Below are 19,235 nucleotides of genomic sequence, written 5' to 3' on the forward strand. Positions count from 1 at the left end.
GAGCCTGTGTCAGATCTCTGAGGAGATTGTAGCTCTGAATCACCAGCGAGTAGGATCACCTCCAAAGCCTATCTGGATTGCATCAATCTCAATGCACTGGAATCCCTTGCAGTACAGTACTGAAGTACTTTCTCAAGCAGGCTGTTTTGCATTAAGGGAACAATTCATTTGTAGCATTGTGGTGAAAGCAAACCAAATACCCATTCCAAAAATTCTACTGATATACCCTGACAAAGAGGTTTGGAATGATTAATATTAGACAATACATTTTTCAACAGCCTAAAAAGCATCTCCTCCCCTACAGAAACCAGCACACTTTAACTGCCTTACATCTGGCTTTCAAAATACTAAAATGTTTTGCATTGGCTGGGGGGGGGGAGGAAATAGTTGTCCCAATGGAGGACATGTAATAGGTGATATAGGTCGCTTGTAAACTTCAGTATGAGACATCAGCAATTTAAGGCATTGCTAGACATCATACATAATATACAGAGTCATGGGGGTTGCACATGATTTGATGGAGGTACAAACCTCATTCTGGAGCCAAGTATGGATGACTACTTGCAGTCAGTCGACAGTGGAATGGCAGACAGTGATTCAGTACATGATAAGGACTGCTTCTGCTTTTGTCATGATTCCTCACAGGAGTAGTGAGTTTTGTGTGCGTATAGGAACTTACACATTTTTACTTCAGCTCCATACATGCATCAGTGCATGTCTGTGGGGTTGTCTGTGCAAGTGGGACCCCTGCTTCAGGGTTGTGAAAATGAATAAGCACAAGCATAAATAAGTACCCTGCCATTTCCCAAAGTGTGAAGAAAAGGTTGCAGGATTAGTCAAGCGATGAAGGGAAGGCACCCTGTGCATGCAGAGTCACAGAACTCCATTTCTGGATTGTTAGTAAACACAGCCAGAGGCTATATAATCATCTCCTCCTCTGCCTTTATCAGGGGTTCACCAAATCATAGTTACAGGGGTGCAGGCCATAGTTCTGATGGATGCAGGAAGCAGGAACTTCAAATCCAAAGCATCCCAGTGAGAGAACCATCCTTCTAGGCAACTGAACTGCTCTTAGTGTTAATAAGTAATGTTCAACACAAATCTACACTTTTTCAACTTCAAATCATTATATCTAGCCCTGCTCTCTGGGACAGCAAAGAACAAATCCTTGTCTTCATCTGTGTGACGGTCCTTCAAGTATTTGATGTGCAATCATGTCCCCAACTCAGGTTCTCCAAGATAAGCATACCTGTCCCTTCAACCTTTTCTCATAAACCTCACACTCCGGACCATTTCCTTTGCCATCCTTTGAACTGATTCCAATTAGTCTATGTCCCACTTAAAGTGTGGCACACTTGACATGTTTTTCTGCTAGGTAAACAGCAGATTCTACTATGTCAGTATGACACACTCCCAATGTAAACTTACTGCTGACTATAAACATTAAAGGGCCTACAAAATGAAAGTGAAATGGAGACATCTTCCTGTTAAATGCGATTTAGGCGACAACACTATGAACACTTACCAAGGCATAAGACCTTTAGGGCTCAGTGGATCATAAGTCTTGAGTAAACATACATAGGATCAGATTCTTAAACAGCACTTGCACTGATCCTTTTCCTAATAATGGAGCTGGAAAAATAAATCAAAGCTGCACTAATAGCTTCCTCCTGTTTTTAAAATCAAGGATGGAGAACCTGTGAGCCTCCAGATGTTCAAATCTAACTCTCATTTGCTCCAGAGATCATGGGCAATGGATCAGTGATGATAGGAGTTGTAGTCCAATAGCATGTTGAAGACCACAGGTTCCTCAACATCCCTGATTTAAATCATGAAAACTCAAAAGGGCAATAATTAGTTGTGTGCTTATACTTCTGTTAGTATCACAAAATGAATGGTGCAAAAGTACTAATTAAACACAGATGTGAGATTGGTATTCATTATTTAGAGAGCAGAATGTTCTCTTGAAACATTTAAGGCACCAGCATAAAAAGATGACTAGAGCTGATACAAGTATTAATCCAGAGTTCACATTAACAATGCAGGCTTGCATTTGTGATCATCCGTATCATCACTGTAGTGGACACAATGCCATTAATTGTGAATACATTCATTCCAAATACATTAATTTGTGAAATAAGGATATTTGCAAATAAATTCACTAACAAATGCTCTTCTGTTGACCTTGTGAAGTTTTTGATACATGTAAACTTCAAAATATTGCAAAAGGAAACACTGAGTGGTTAGAGGAAACAGTAAGCCTGCAAATTTATTATTGACAAATGTTCATGGTTTTGACATGTCATATTCAGATCAGCCCTAGAAATCAAGATGCAAAGAGCCAGTAATCCATTTTGACTGTTGTTCTAACCTCTTGGTATATAAAAGTTGTGATAAACACTACACACATTAATGATCCATGTTGTTCCATGACTCACAAGTGGAGGGAGAAAAAGAACTGATTTTATTTCCACATAAAATTTAGGTCTCTAATTTAGCATAGCTTGATATGCCATTGACAGCATTGGTAGATCTGTTTCAAAGCCCACTTGACATTTCTATTAATAGAAATAGGGCTATCTGAAAACTACAACCGCAACAATCAAATGCCATAGAATCTCATGCACATATCATGCTGGAGATCTTTGCCACAGTTCCCACTGCCAACGACACAAATATCTGTTGTTTTCAAAGCCACTTGTCTCTTTAGCAGAGAATACTGCTACAGTGACACCAGGTGTTTGAACACATAACTGGCCAAAGTGTGGATAGCAGTTTGCCCCCAGTGTCCTCACAAGTAACATGCCTCCCTGCTTGGATAAAGGGGAAAGCAGAAGTCCTTATGTGGGCTTCTGATAGTGGAACTAATTACAGTGGTACCTCAGGTTACATACGCTTCAGGTTACATATGCTTCAGGTTACAGTCTCCGCTAACCCAGAAATAGTACTTCAGGTTAAGAACTTTGCTTCAGGATGAGAGCAGAAATTGTGCTCCGGTGGCGCTGCGGCAGCAGGAGGCCCCATTATCTAAGGTGGTGCTTCAGGTTAAGAACAGTTTCAGGTTAAGTACGGACCTTTGGAACGAATTAAGTACTTAACCTGAGGTACCACTGTATCTGAATTCCACCTTATGTTGTTGTTGTTGTTATTGCTGCTGCTGCTGCTGTTTGTATGTGTGACATGTTCTGCACCATGTACATGAAGGTGTCTCCTTAATGCACATCATTTATTTCTAGGAACAGACTAAAACACAATTACTACCCAGAGATGCCATTGTGGAATTAACTGAATTTCAATTCATTCATGTCCTATCACCATCTCATACATAAAGAGATGCATAATATGAGTGGATGAGATTGCAGGGAATTCCAGTGGCACAGGCCTTCTTGGGATGTGCCAATGCAGACCAGAAAAGGCTTAGATCCAAAAGATCTACTCCCAAACTGGGGACTGGGCTATGCCATCTCGGAAACTATGTTTTCCAAAAAAAAGGGTTAAATTTCACAATTACGCAGTTTTATCTTGAAGCTTCAGAAGCTGCTAGGATCTCAGAGACATCTCTTCTCCCTGTGATCCCAACGGCCTTTTGTTTTTGTTGTTGTTTAGTCGTTTAGTCGTGTCCGACTCTTCGTGACCCCATGGACCAGAGCACGCCAGGCACTCCTGTCTTTCACTGCCTCCCGCAGTTTGGTCAAACTCATGCTGATAGCTTTGAGAACACTGTCCAACCATCTTGTTCTCTGTCATCCCCTTCTCCTTGTGCCCTCCATCTTTCCCAACATCAGGGTCTTTTCTAGGGAGTCTTCTCTTCTCATGAGGTGGCCAAAGTATTGGAGCCTCAGCTTCATGATCTGTCCTTCCAGTGAGCACTCGGGGCTGATTTCGTTCAGAATGGATAGGTTTGATCTTCTTGCAGTCCATGGGACTCTCAAGAGTCTCCTCCAGCACCATAATTCAAAAGCATCAATTCTTCGGCGATCAGCCTTCTTTATGGTCCAGCTCTCACTTCCATAAATCACTACTGGGAAAACCATGGCTTTAACGATACGGACCTTTGTTGGCAAGGTGATGTCTCTGCTTTTTAAGATGCTGTCTAGGTTTGTCATTGCTTTCCTCCCAAGAAGCAGGCGTCTTTTAATTTCATGGCTGCTGTCACCATCTGCAGTCATCATGGAGCCCAAGAAAGTAAAATCTCTCACTGCCTCAATTTCTTCCCCTTCTATTTGCCAGGAGGTAATGGGACTAGTGGCATGATCTTTGTTTTTTTGATGTTGAGCTTCAGACCATATTTTGCGCTCTCCTCTTTCACCCTCATTAAAAGGTTCTTTAATGGCCTAAGATATGAATTATTCTTTTTAGGGTTATAGTCCATTATTTAAACACCATTTTGCCTTTAACTTGCTAAAACAGTATGCCAAATGGAGACCAAGACATCTGGTAAGAATTCGTCCCAGTCCAATTGTGTTTTCTTTGGGGAATATTTTGATTTGTTGCTTTGGAATATATAGCCATCCTGTATGTTCTGAATTTTCAAGGACGGCATGAGATTCAAATAATCAGTTGTTTACATACTCTAAGGATCTGTGATAGAAAGCTTCTGCCCTTGATAGTGGGCGTGCACTTTGAATCCATGGATTTTAACAGGACCTGCATATGCTCAAATGTATGCTGGATTGTACCCAATATCTGTACATCTGAAACTGGTTTTGTTATTTTGTGCTAGCAGGGAAAAACTGAGTCAAGCAAAACAAAATGGAGAACAGGCTCTGTTGCTCACTGATGCAACTGTAGTACAGTGGTACCTCGAGTTACAAACGCCTCAGGTTACAAATGCTTCAGGTTACAAATGCTGCTAACCTGGAAGAGTTACCTCGATAACTTTGCCCCAGGATGAGAACGGAAATTGTGTGCCGGCGGCGCAGCGGCAGCAAAAGGCCCCGTTAGTGAAAGCACGCCTCTAGTTAAGAACAGTTTCAGGTTAAGAACAGACCTCCAGAATGAATTAAGTTCGTAACTAGAGGTACCACTGTATTTTGCATCACTGAGTCATGGAGTCTGTCCCCCTTTTCATTTTGTTCATTTGAAGTGTTCTCTTTTCTTTTCTTTTCTTTTCTTTTCTTTTCTTGTGCTCTATTTCTCAAATATGTTTATTTTTGAGATGCTCTCCTTCACATCTCACCAACATCTGAACTGTGTTTGGGATTCTTCTCTGTGGTTAAACTCAGGCATTCCCTGAAAGAACATCGTCAACTTTGCACTTCTTGCTACGTAGGTGCAGATTGACCAGAAAATAAAATAATTACTTTTAAAAAGCTAATGTACTTAACAAAATATTTACAGCTCCTTGACCCCTGAGCCTATTCTTCTGAAATTTATCCATGAGCACATCTATGCTATACATCATATTTATGCAAATGTCTCATAAAACCACAAGGATTTGCATCAAACATAGATAAAAAGTCTTAAACATTAGCTGGGGCAGAGTAGCTGGGGCAACCCAGTAAGATGTGTTGGGTATAAATAGTAAAATTATCATTATGGAACGGGATGACCCTATTTTCATTGGAGAAATGTTCGAGGGTATGTAATTTCTTTTTCCAAGTCTGCCCTCCCCCATTAAAAAGTTAAAGACATTTGTTGATTCATCCCTTCCCCCCTGCAGTCAGGAGGAAGATGTCTGAGACTCTGGAGATTTGGGCCCAAGGTAAACATTGTTTATCTAAAAGTAGCCATGTTGGTGAATAAGAAAAAATATATAATCTAGAATCAATATTAGGGCAATAATTTCACTACGCCAACCAAAATGTCACAAAATAGCATGCCAGCTTTTGAGATATCCAGTATTCTTCATCACCCTAAATGATAAATAAAGCAATGGAGGCAGGGGGAGAAAAAACATTGGGTAATGTTTAAACCATGAAATCTGCATCTGGTTGCAGTCTTCTGGTGGAATGAAGGAGGAGCTAGCAGACCTTCAAATAAGGCTGTTTAGATGTGCTGGGAACAAGAAGCAAAGTGATGGCTGATCCCATGCTTCTTGTTTCTAGCAGGCCTTGAGATCATGCACACTGTTTTGTGATATTTTGGTTGGCCTAAGAAAAGTACTGTCCCAATATGGATTTTGAAATACTGTATCAATCTAGTCACCAAGTCTAAGGAACTCCCACCTGCACTTCTATGGCAGGAAAAACTTTGCCTGTTGATTTCTGCCTCTTATGTCTCTGTTCATTAAAAAACGAAGAAGCAACCCTCAGAAGAGTCATGACTTTGAACATTGGGGGGTTTGAATTTTCCATTGTCAAATTTGGCTTGTCAACTGGTTGCTTTTGCTTCAAAGGCTGTCTTGCCTAAGAGGGTCAAACATTTACAGGAAGGTTAAAAATACCATAAAATGTTTTGCTCAGGAAAATATTTGTATATAATCAAGCTAGATTTCTATAGGGTAGTGGTGGAGAAGTCAGAAGGTTGAGAAGTCAGAAACTGAAGCTGATGGAACCAGGAGAGGACCACAAAGGGACCCAGAAGCTGAAGTGATGAATGCAAATGGGAAAGTATAGATTTGGTTAGAATCAGTAAAACTGGATGTCTTGAAATCTGTTTATTTTTATTTGGGTTACTATTTTAGAAAAAAAGTAGTTACCTAAATAATAATTACTGGAAAACTGCTTATTATTTGGCCTAAAAAGTATAATTTGTGTTGGGATAAATTACAGAAACTTGCACTCACCCCATGTTTAAGTGCAATACCACTCGGCTCTTATTGGCAGTAGGGTGGGCTACTGAAAGTCCAGAAGGCCTGAGTTGGGATGTTTAGTGGACACAGCCAAAGAAAAAGAAAGGTATCTACTTGATGGCAACAGTGAAGAAAAAGGAAAGGCTTGGTTGGGTGGTTTGTTTGCCTTCCTTCCCTTTGAAGGTGCAGGCTACAACTTGTACCATCAGAGGGGATAATGAAGTCGATAAGGAATAGAAGCTGAACGGAACCTATCACTGGAACAGATAATTGCACCTTCACTTTTGCTGAGGCTGGTTTGGAAAGCCTCTTTGGTACAAACATGTTTCTTCTGAGCAAAACTGCCTTATAATGCCAGCATTAGTTTTGACTTGGACTTTACTGGAAGCAAGGCTGAATCTACTACTTTTTTTGAAAGAAAGAAATCAGTTTCCAGAAAATCTCACCTTGGGAATACGTAATCCACAAAGGCCTGTATTGCCAGACATGCTAGTGATGGATTTTAAAATAAACACTGGGATGGGGTGTTTGGAAATATTTGGGGTATGTAAATATGCAAAACATGCAAAACAAGGCTAACAGCTGTGGGATGTTCTCTCAGTCGACAAGAGAAGGGCTTGCGTAATTCTCCACTGGTTTCCCTGCAAAACAGGCAGACACTTAGCTTGACAGATGATGGCACAGCAGCTTTGCCCTGGAAGCAGGATGGAGCATGCTTGTAAAACAGAACCTGCCTTCTCAAAACAGGTTAAATGATGCAAATCCCCATATGCAACAGAGATACCTTTTTATTTCTGGAGCAATTCTCCATTTTGGAAGCACAGGAGAAGCTTGTAAAGTGTAAGAGAGCCGACCTTCTACAGAAGCCAAAGTGCTGCCTCTCAGCAGCCTGATCTGACTTTCTTACCTGCATGATAGTTCTGTCACATGCATGAATTCCTGCATACACAACAACTTTCCTTAGTCTTGTAATTCTTTAAAACGAATAGTTCTAAAATTGAATGATTCCTATTTTCACATCTCTTGCACTCAATGCACTGATTGAATGTATTGTGATAATTGAACAGAAGAGAAATTGTGTTGACTAATAATAATAATAATAATAATAATAATAATAATAATAATAGCAATTGTCCTACTAGCTCCTATACATCAGAGCCTAATCAGCCCTTGCCTGCTTTCCTCAGAGAAGAATTAGAGCAACAGAGCAGATGCAGGGGTTCATCACAGCTGTGCTCTCTCAGGAGCCAGAGTTGGAGCCAAAACACATTGACAGCAGCCAATAAACATGGAACATGCTCATGTAATGCTCTCATGTGGTGTTCCATTGCATATAAATGCACTTATCACATAGGCTGTCCCATGCACAGTCTTCTGGTGCTGCCCCTGCCCAGGACATCAGTCACTGGCTTGCTAATTCCTCATGTCAGCCTTCCCCAGATGCTTTAGACTACAACTCCCATCAGCCCAGGCAGCATGGCCCATGGTCAGATATCATGGGAGCTGTAGTATCCATGTATCACATTCAAGTCAACTGACCCACAAGATAAGAACATTTGCATAGAACAGGATATGTGTGGAACATCTACCTGGGCAAGCAATGCACCTGGCGGTTTTGGGTAGCTGCCCATCAATGCTAATGTGCCTGGTCCTCTTGCCTATGCAGGAACAAAAGAAGAACCCGCTGGATCAGGTCAATGGCCCAGCATCTTGTTCTCACAGTGGCCAGCCAGATGCCTGTAGGAAACGAGAGGCTTGACAACCATATGTCAGGAGGGCTCTGATGGTGTTTCCTGCTTGGCAGGGGGTTGGACTCGATGGCCCTTGTGGTCTCTTCCAACTCTATGATTCTATTCTATATGACTCCTGCAGTTTCCAGCAGCTGGAATTCAAAAGCATACGGCCTTTGACAAAGGAGAAAGAGCTTATTTGCACGTACCCTATGTTGCTACTTGGGTACTGTGGAGAATTGTGAGAAATTTAGCATGACAAGTAGCTTCCCACACCCATACATGCTTCCAGTTAAGCCCATGACTGGAACAGCAGATGTGGGGTGGACCAACTGAAGATCACCTTGATGGGAGCTCCCTCAAACTTAGAGCCAACCCTTCTTTAAGTTTATTATTATTATTATTATTATTATTATTATTATTATTATAATTATATTTTTGGGTCACTTTTTCACTATGGTACCTCATGGCAACAATGATTATAAATGAACAGAAACTTACATTAAAACCAGCATTAAGAAAAATAATATAAAAGACCATTCTGTTTTTTAAAAAAATCTAAATCAAAACATCCTACACACCCCACCAAGTTTATTTAATTACCTGCCTCATGGCTTATGCCCCCATGATTGGGTTGTCATCCTCTGGGTATGTCCAACACAATGGTAATTTTTCATAATCTATGGCCTTGTGGTTTCATTGTCAAACTTGTTTAGCAATGTATGCAAGATGGCACTGTTGCAAAATGCAGTCTGTTTAATTGGATTTTTATATCTCAGTCAAGTAGTTCAGCCAGATACAATGCAACCCTCACATTAAGCCTCTCTGTAGTTCCTTTTTTTCATCCTACACTGTATTTCAGTGACTGTGAGCAAAGGAGAATGATATGGCAAGTGGCTTCACGGTCACAATCCTAAAGATTCCAGCAGTGCCAGATTCAGGCACTTCTGATGATTCTCCCTCTGGTTGAAAGGACAGCATGAAGAACTCTTAAAAGAAAATGCAGGCAATGAAATGCTACGTGGCTTCACTATGTTCCACAATGACACAAACCCTCCTGAAAGAGCCACAAGTGTCCCATTTTTTAAAATAGGAAACCAGTGGTGCTAAAATTTTACCACAGCAGGAATCCCCACTCCGTTCCCCATCTCCTTTCTGCAAAACCACTCGCTATCTCCTTTGATAGATCAGGCTTAAACCATTTGCAAGCGGATGGAAAGGAAAAGTCAAATTATTGTTTTTGCTGAAAACTTCTGCAGCTGTCAGGGTGTGTATGAAACAGTCCTGATGACTGGAAACAATGGCTGGACGCAGTGTGCCGTCTGGGTGTAAGAGCAGCAGAAGAGCTCCAAGTCGCCAGCTATTATTTGGAGAAGATGGGGCTAAATGAGGTGAAAAAATATATTGCTGAACAACACTGAAATGCTTTCTAGTAGGATGTTTTCCCCACCAGGGACAGTCTTACTATACTTCATATTCTAGCCAGGCTCACGCAGTGAAGCCAGCAGCTAGAGTAAGCGACAGTTAAGTATGAAGTGCTGTGCATATGCTAGGAACCTCCCTCTCTCTTTATCCTCCACTGCAATCCTCGAGACATTCCTCTTAGGGTATATTCACACCATACATTTAAAGTGCTATGGTACCACTTTAAACAGGCATGGCTTCCCCCAGATAATTATGGGAGTTTGTTAAGGGTACTGAGTGCTGATGTTGTTGTTTATTCATTTATACCCTGCCTTTTCCCCATACAGGTTAGAAGACCCCTCTTGCCATCCCAGAGCTACAATTCTTAGAGTAGGTTAACCATCAATCCCTCTTCTGAGGGAACTCTGGAGAGGTGAGGAGGATGTCCTGTTGCACTAGCAGGAGTCCATGCTCTGGTTTCTGCTAATGGAACCATGCAGTTGAATCTGACTCTCAGATTCCAGTTGTATATTCCTCTAGCCATGGGACTGGCAATTCACTGTCCAGATTAAATGTGGTCCATCCAGTGGTGGAGGAAGCTACTCGGGCACCTGGGCCGGCGCGCCCAGGGGCAGGGCGAGCTGCCCATAGGTGTTGGGCTGTTGTAAATAAAAATATGCCCTTTTCCCTTATGGGGTATCCAAGAGCCCATATAGAGTCCTTACATAGGTTCCCTATTGGTAGGAGAAAATAACAGAGGTCAACCAGAGAATATTGAGAAGCAAAGCAGCTAGTAAGCTTGATCTTTATTGATCTGTTGCAACAGGGTACTCCCCTCACACGCAGGAGAGGAAGAGGACACCCCAAAATGCCGTGCAAGGGCTAATAAAGACTTTTGAAATTCCCATCCTCTAGATCAAGACCACCCCCAGAAACATTATGCATTCATCACAGAAGGGGTGTAACCTAAGACCACCCCTCAGATACATCCCAGAAAAGGCGGTCTGAAACAGAACATTTGCATGTTGTTTTTCTCCTGTCCCAGTTTATCTTCTGTCTGGCAAGTTACTTGATTGGATTGCCTGGGGAGCCTGGCCATTCTTTTGTAGTGGTAAAATACTTATTTCCTGGGCCAGGTCACAGGCTCACACCTTAATCATATCTTAAATGTGTCCTTAAGACAGGATTTGTGAGGAAAGAGACAATGGGGAGACTTTTCCAGTTTGACCTTGCAGAGAAAACATTTGGTCAGTTTAGGAATCAAAATGGTTCCAGGTTGGCCTTCCTGTGTTGATCTATGTATGTGCGGTTATGAACATTGCCATATATCTAAGACCATAAAATTCCTATCACAGGGCGAGGGTGGGGCCTCCGGAGTCTGCCTGCCTCCTCCCACTCAGCCGCCCTACAGCTGGGGGGAGGAGGCAGGGGGTGGACCATTTGGGCAGCGCGGAGTCTGTGCGCACCCAAGCCACCATGTCTTTCCCAGGTGAGTGCTGCCTGGCATTTTGTCACCCCCCTCAGTGGTGACACCCGGGGCATTTAACTGTTGGGAAATGTTTTTGTAGGACTCTTTCATATCCAGATCCAAAGATAAATGGAATCTGCATTAAGACCCATTAATTCTGCAGAGTTCAGAAAACAAATCTATGGTTTGCAAAAAGAATGTGTGTCTGTTCCATTAAAGGCAATAATACCAAGTGTGGGAGGAAAACATAACTTAGGTAATGGAGTCCCTGGAAGTCTGTAATTCTGGAAACATTCTCAGTATTTGTATGTCCTTCTGTTCAGGTCTTTTTAAACTTTAGCAACATTGCTAAATCATTGCCAAGTTTTTATGCAAAATCCTTACATCACCACTATGCACCAAACTAGACATGACAATAAATGTGTTGCTGCAATTAACATTCATGCTTTTAAATGAAATGGCCGCCTCATGCCCCCATAACCAAGATCGTTACAGTAGTTAGCATGGAGGGTGGCTTAGCCCTTTTTCCTGACTGAGATTCTGATGAAAATTGACCCTGCCTTCAACACTGCTATTGAGACCAAAGCTCCCATGAATGCTTTTAATCTGCCAAGGGTATTTGGTCAATTTCATTTACTGTTTTGACTGGATTTTGTGTGTGTGTCAAGCACTGTGTGCTTGAATTTAACTGTCAAAAAGCGCTGGCAGACACAAGCAGTCATGAAATTGGGGCTATTATTTGCTATTAGCTTATCTGCTTTCCCGTGGAGGAGAAAACTGGGAATAATAAAGTGCTATATTGCATTGCTACTCAAGGAGTTATGCAACAGTTCAATTTTTAAGTTACATAAGGAGCGGCTCATTGGGTAATTGCAATCCTTAATATAAATGGTCAGAAACATAGGGAGCAGAGCAATGGACTCTCCATTTCTTAGCATACCCTCAAAATAATACAGTTAGGAATGTAAGAAATGGCCTTCTTCCATATCAGACCACTTGTTAATCCTGCCCAGAATTACCCAGTGTGTTACTGGATTACAAGTCCCATCATCCCTGATCATTTGTAATGCTGGGTAGGGCCGATGGGAGTTGCCATTAAGTATAAGTTTTTAATTGTACATTGAAATGGAAAATGACTCTATTGGTAAAGGGAACATAGGGGAAATTCCAGAAGACGAACTTTCTGAGTACCTAATGGGTTAATAATTAATTTAGGATGTTTCACTGGTCTGCTCTCTCAGGTGGTGTTTAACTTGGATCAAGTGGGAGGGGTTTTCAGTTGCAAATCTCCATTCTGAGGGAGTTGTCTTTGTTCTCAGACACCATAGAAGAAAGGTGTGCAAAGGAGTTTCTGTTGGAGAAAACAGCCTCGGGCTGGACTGCAGGCTAATGGAGTCTCTGTGTGGAGAGAAAGACCTTTGATTTTAGGTCTGTTTGGAGTAATTTAATATTACTAAGAAGATGTAGCTGTGTTTGGACAAGCACATGATTTTATGCAACTATCTGTTACATTGATTGTTTTTGTGTCTGTTTTGGAATAAGTTCTGTTAGTAAAGCTTTTGAACCATATTTATGGTCTGGACAATTTTTATTCGAAGAGGATTCAGTTTTTCTTCATCCTATTGCTTCAAGCGGCGCAATAGTAAGAATTCAATAGTTGCAATTTCAACATCTTCTGGAGGGCACCATGACCACTTGTGTAAACTGGTAGCAGAGGCCTTCTAGGGTCTCACACAGGAGTCTTTCTCAGCCATACTTTCTCAGCCAATTTAAACCAGGAATCTTATGCATTCAAAGCTTCCATTCTACTATTGAGCTATGGCCCCATTATAATTTCACTCTTCCACAGTCATGCTTGCCTCCTTCTTTCTTTTCTTTTCATGGAGACCTTGACTCTTATTATTCAGTATTTACTGTATTTTGGTATCAGAAAATCAATATGCAAAAACTGTGCGATACTTCATCTGAAATCAACCAGTGTGGTTCCACATTTCAGTAACATTCAGTTGATTTATACAGGGTTTAGCTTTAAGGCCTTATCAACAGGAAGTTAATGGCTACATGTTATATTTATGAATGGTGTTTGCATGGTCTAAGATTTCAAATCCCAAAGCAGCAGAATGTAGCAATTGACAAAAGGATTGTTCACTCATATGCCCTAAGAAAAATAATAATTTCCCTGGGTTGTAGCAATCGGTAAGGCTGGAATTAAGGACAGAAATCAGTCCATATTCCATTATCCTGCAGATAATTAATTTTTTTAAGGTAACTTTCTTTTCCTCTGTAGCCTAATTAGTTGCCTGTTGGGAAACATGAACCCTGAGCTGTCAAAAAAAAATAATTTTTTTAAGCTGCATTCCAATATAATTAGATGGCTGATTAGGCCAACAAACACAGCCACAGCTGTTTGAAGCCCAGCACTCCTTAAGCTTCACCAGCTTTTCTTTTGACAACAACTAAGACATATGGTAATGATACTCCATTTTCTCCCCTTGTGTTGCTATGCTAGACACTTCAGTTCAGATGCCAAAGCCGTTAGAAGTTCTTTTATTAAAAAAAAAAAGATTAAACAAACACTTTAGCTATTTGTCTCTCTCATGTCATTTTAACGTCCTTTTCCCTTTCTTTCCTTGACCACTCCTTCTATTCCCAAATTTCCTGGAGTATAAATGTGAAACGACTGTGCTTGCCTCGAACATCTCTTAAGGAACACCAAAAGCTGCCTTTTACTGAATCACATCATTGGCCTATCTGGTGGCTGTTGCTCTGTTTCCAAGGACATTTCCAGAACTGTACATTTCTCTAGCACTCCACAGTTATTATGCCTATGCAAGAACAATTACCTGAGGCGCACATGCCACCTTGCTCCCAGTGTCTCTCTTCTCTCTGTTTCCAACCTTCTTGTGTAGAATAGGAAAGTTTTGGTGATGACTATCTACCTGCAGTAAAAAGAAATGTATCACAAAAATAGGGAAAATGGGACACCGATTTGCATAAAATTTGCAATACATAGGCATAGATAGAAGAAGCTTAGAAATCACCCACATAGAAATCAAATACAAAATATCGACCTCTCTCCTGATGACTCTACAAGTAGGAAGTGCGCTTGAGGAAAAAAAGAATTCTGGAGACATTTTGGATGCTATACAACAGAGATGGGGAAACTGGCCCTCTAGAACAGCAAACTTTTTCATCAGGGGGCCGGTCCACTGTCCCTCAGACCTTGTGGGGGCCTGGACTATATTTTGAAAAATATAAATACCCTGCAAGCCAGTCCCACAGCTGCCTCCGGACCTGGAGGAGGGACACACTCTGCACACGCTAAGGAGCGGGTCTTGGCACTGCCCGCTTACCGGCGTTGTTGACGAGCAGCAGCTGCTCCATCGGCGCGTCCCTGCAGAGCTCCCAGACGGCATGCACCATGCGCTGGGCCCATCGTCCATGGCCAGGTCAGTGGCAGGCCACACACGCGGAGCGCCAGGCAGCAGTGCACAGCTTGCCCTCCATCTGCTCCAGCGCAGCTGCTGAGCACGCCACCAGCAGCAGTGCTGAGCTGGGCACCAGGCGCGGGGCCAGCAGGTGCACCAAGCTCTGACTGAAGCCCTGTGACACGCCTGTCATGATGCCCACAGCACGGCCCAGACCCGCTGCCCGCCCGCCGGCTTCTCCATCCATGACCGCACCGGGTTTACCTCAGCCGTGGGCAGCGAACTGTTGGATTGGCTGCAGAAACTTCCTGGAGCCAATCCAAAGCCGTGCCAGTGTTGCCGCCTACACAGAAGCCGAGGCATCCGCAGCACGCGGGGACTGACCAAGTGGGTGGCAGGGTCTGCGGGCCAGATTTACGAGCCTGGGGGGCCACATCCAGCCCCGGGCCTCAGTTTGCTGACCCCTGCTCTAGAAGTTGCTGGACAAACTCCCATAAACCACAGCCTGCATGGCCCATGGTCGGATAGATGGGAGTTGTAGTTCATTAAAACCTACAGGTCATCTGCTCCCTATTCTTGTTGTACAACAAAATGAAATGCAAAGCCTAGGGCACCTTATAGTCAGATTGAAGCAAGCATCCATAGTTTGCTTATGCTTGTGCAGTCACAATTACTCTAAGGTAAATTGTCTGATATTTTCAGCCTCATTAGGTGATGGTAGCCAACCTAAGCTGAGGCTTAATGGTATTACACTATGATACGTATTCCTAAAATGAAATTGGTCACTTGGTGCATGTGTCTCCCTATTTATAAATGGGAGTTTATTAGGCCACTGACATGTAAAAGATATTTCAAAGTATTTGTGCAAACGTCTGAAATAGTTATACTTGGATCAGGGCTAATTTTACAGAAACTGATGAGACATGCAGAAGTACCCTATTTGCAGCTTTGACATAAATACTTTGCTATAAAGATGATTTATGTTTCTCTGTGCTCAGTGAGCATACAACCTGCTCTGCACAGAGGATATGTAATTGTTTATTTGCTTAATTTTCTTTTTATTGTTTTGTGCAACAGTGTAGTGCATAAAAAGCAATATATAGAGAAAGGTGTTGCCAAGCAAAGGGCAAAAACTGAACATGGTGATATTCAGTAATGAGAAAGATATTTCAGGTTACATATCCTTGTCATTTTTCCAGATAAGGCTTGCCTATACTTCTTGTTTTTCATTTGCACAAAACAGCATTACTCAACCTTGTTCAGGGTTTTGGGGAGGTGGCAGGAACAGGAGTTTTTGTTTGAGGGTATTGAGCACAATATGGCCTGGTACAATTTATTCATTTTCTTACATTTATATTCTGTCTACCTTCCATCATGGAAGTCAAGTTGGTAAGACATGTGATAACCCAAGCAGTCATTTATCCAGACACTGTCCAGACCCAGACCTGCTTAGCTTCAGCAAAATTTTGGCTTCACGTGCTTTTAGACTATGGCCAGATGTATTGGCTACTGATTCTACCAGAAAACTAGACTTGCTAGATTGCCATCATAACAATGGGAGGGAAGGAGAAATTGCACAACCAGGACTTAGACCTAGTAGCTCCATTAACATACAAATTTACTATTCTACTGTTTTGGAGACAGGTGGGTGAGACATCCTGTCCCTAGCAAATGTTTGGACTGAGATTAGCTGAGTAGTGCAGAAAACTGATTGATTAGAGATTGACAGAAATATTTTCCTCAGCCTCTGTAAATTCAAATAGATTATAGAAGTTTGTGGAGGATTTTGCGGGGAAACCTTTTAAAAACGTGCTTGACGTTTGACACAGTATGGACCAACTAAAATGCTAGTATGCAGCAATGACAATTCATTGTTTGTAGACACAATTTAAAAGTATCCTCTCTGTTAGGAATGTATGCTACTTACTAGGGGGGGCCCTAAGCTGCACAAGGCCCTAATTCTGCACATACTGTGTGTGCCTATAAATCTGTCAGTGCCTGAGTAGGGTTCAACTGAATACAATTGTATGTTCTAAAAGGTAACATGTGTTCCATAGTCAAATGCCCTCCCCTTTTGGCAGTCATAATTTCTCTCTCTCTCTCTCTCTCTCTCTCTCTCACACACACACACACACACACAGAGAGAGAGAGAGAGAGAGAGAGAAGAATAGACCATACTAAACTAAGACCATAAGTCCTAAGACCATTGTGCTTGCATGCACAAAGGCTTTACTCAGGAATGACTTTGATCCAGAAAACCACAAGTAGAATCTTGTCCCAGTGTCAGCTATGCAAATCAAACATCTATGAGCACTATGCCATAACTAACAATGTGATTGCTATATTCATCTCTGTATTTATCTTCTGTAGCTGTTTAATAAACTTATTTAATAATACCTTCAAAAACAAAGCAGCAAAACATGCAATGGTACGCAACCTGCAGCTGTTGCATCACTAGTATTTTGAGATGGGGATGAATAGGAAAGCAGGAAGACTATGAAGGGGAGCAGTTATCCTACATTTCAGAGCATGAGTTTTCATTTTAAGAAATAGCACCCTGGGAGAGAGATACCTCACCCATAATCCCCAACCCCAATCATTATGTGAAATGTTTCAATGGGGAAAATTATGTGCCAAACAGTATACTAATTAACTTAAACACACACAGAGAGATACACATTAGTACATCCTTTAGTTGTGGAATGGCACAATTACACAATTGTTAGCAAGTATTAATTTGCTATGGGAAAAATGGATTAGGACTATGAGGGATATCTGGATTCACTAATAAAGATCAATTAGAGTCCCAGTGGTATTGGGTCTCCTGTTGTTCACCATGCCCTTTTGACTTCTTAAATCTTTCCTGTCACATGAGTAACAATTCCTGTTATGGTACTTACTGGATGAGAAGCATGGGAATACGCAGACATTCAAACAGCTGCATTTAAGTGGCCTCATTTCAATACTGGGAACAATGAATGTTGAATAATGTCAAGTCACTGTTTCTTAGCTCTTCTGCAATAGCATTCCCCCATTGGTTAATTAATTGTTCGCTAACGCACCAAAATTATTAGATTTGTAAAAATAAAAAAATTAGACTGTTGGTGATCTACAGGACACAGCTAGTTAAGCAACTGATATATGGGTCTGATGTACCGGCATGTTTAAGACATGATTGCAATACGGTTTTACGACTACCACCCCCATTACTACCCATACTGCTACTACTAATTCTAAAAGCTCATACCTTGCACATTCCAAAAAAAGAACCCGAGGCAGCTTACAACACATAAAAATGGTCAACAAAGAGCAGCTAAGATAACAAGAAATCAATTCAAGAACAAAAACAGCTGTTAATAAAACAATGATCAGAAAAGGAAACAGCAGGCAAGAGGGTAGAAAATATTCTATAATATTTGTTTTGCATACCAGACAAAATATGATGAAACAGGAAATACAGTGCTTAATCAAAAGACTTCTTTTTTAAAAAAACAAGTTTTAAGCAAAAGTCAAGGGACAATATGGATCTCAAGTGAAACTGTATTCTACAAGGTGGGTGTCACCACTGAGAAGCCCCTGCTCCTCATCATTGCCTGCTGTACCTCTGGCAGCTGGAAAGTTTGGAGCAAGGAACCACAGTGTTGTTTCAGCATTAGGAGAGAAATAATAATAATATTGTTGATATCTGACTTTTGCAGATACTGCAAAAGTATCTGCCAAATACTGTATTGTACAGGATCTACAATACTGTACATTATTGTTTCAGTTCTGCAATTAGCAGAAACATTTTTAAGAGTTTCTCTTTCTCAGATTTAGAAGATCATAACACTGCGGGTGTGTGTGTGTCTTTTTAGGGTTTCTTTTTTAGCTCTCAGATTTCTTAATGGAGTTAATGGTCCCACAGCCTGTGGAAATTTCAGTTTCTCTCAGGGAGGTCTGAGACTGAGCTCCAAAAAGTGAGCTGGTGTGGCCAGCCAGACCTTCCCGCTGACGTGCAAGACCTACAGGCAGGTGGCGGGCCCATAATTCAAAGTCTTCATTTGAACGGGCCTTAAAATTGTGAATGAAGTCTCCATGCACTCATTAAAATAGCTTACTATAAGTAAGCTGCAGAGCAGGGGAAATGAATCCTGGTGGCCCAGACTACCCAAGCATATGTCTGGAATAGCTGGTGCACTCATATAGGAAATCGCTAGATATTTTACACCTCTTGCTGTGGCTTAGAAACTGGCTGTAGAAACTCATTCTGCACTTGAGAAAATCATGAATTATATCCTCCCCTCCACCCCCTCCTTTTTTACATCTGTTGAGCATGTTGTGCTTCTCAATCAACCAACTCGGCTGAGGCTTGAGCTTTCACAATGAGCTCACTGTTTTCAAGCATGTTCTGGTGGCATTTTGTCAAGCCATGTGTGTTTGCTGGGCTGGGGGTGGGGGAAGAGGAACAAAAGTCTACTGCAGTTTCACAGGCT

This window comes from Podarcis vaucheri, assembly GCF_965113315.1.
Source record: "Podarcis vaucheri genome assembly, chromosome: 4".
In the NCBI taxonomy this organism is placed as follows: domain Eukaryota; kingdom Metazoa; phylum Chordata; class Lepidosauria; order Squamata; family Lacertidae; genus Podarcis; species Podarcis vaucheri.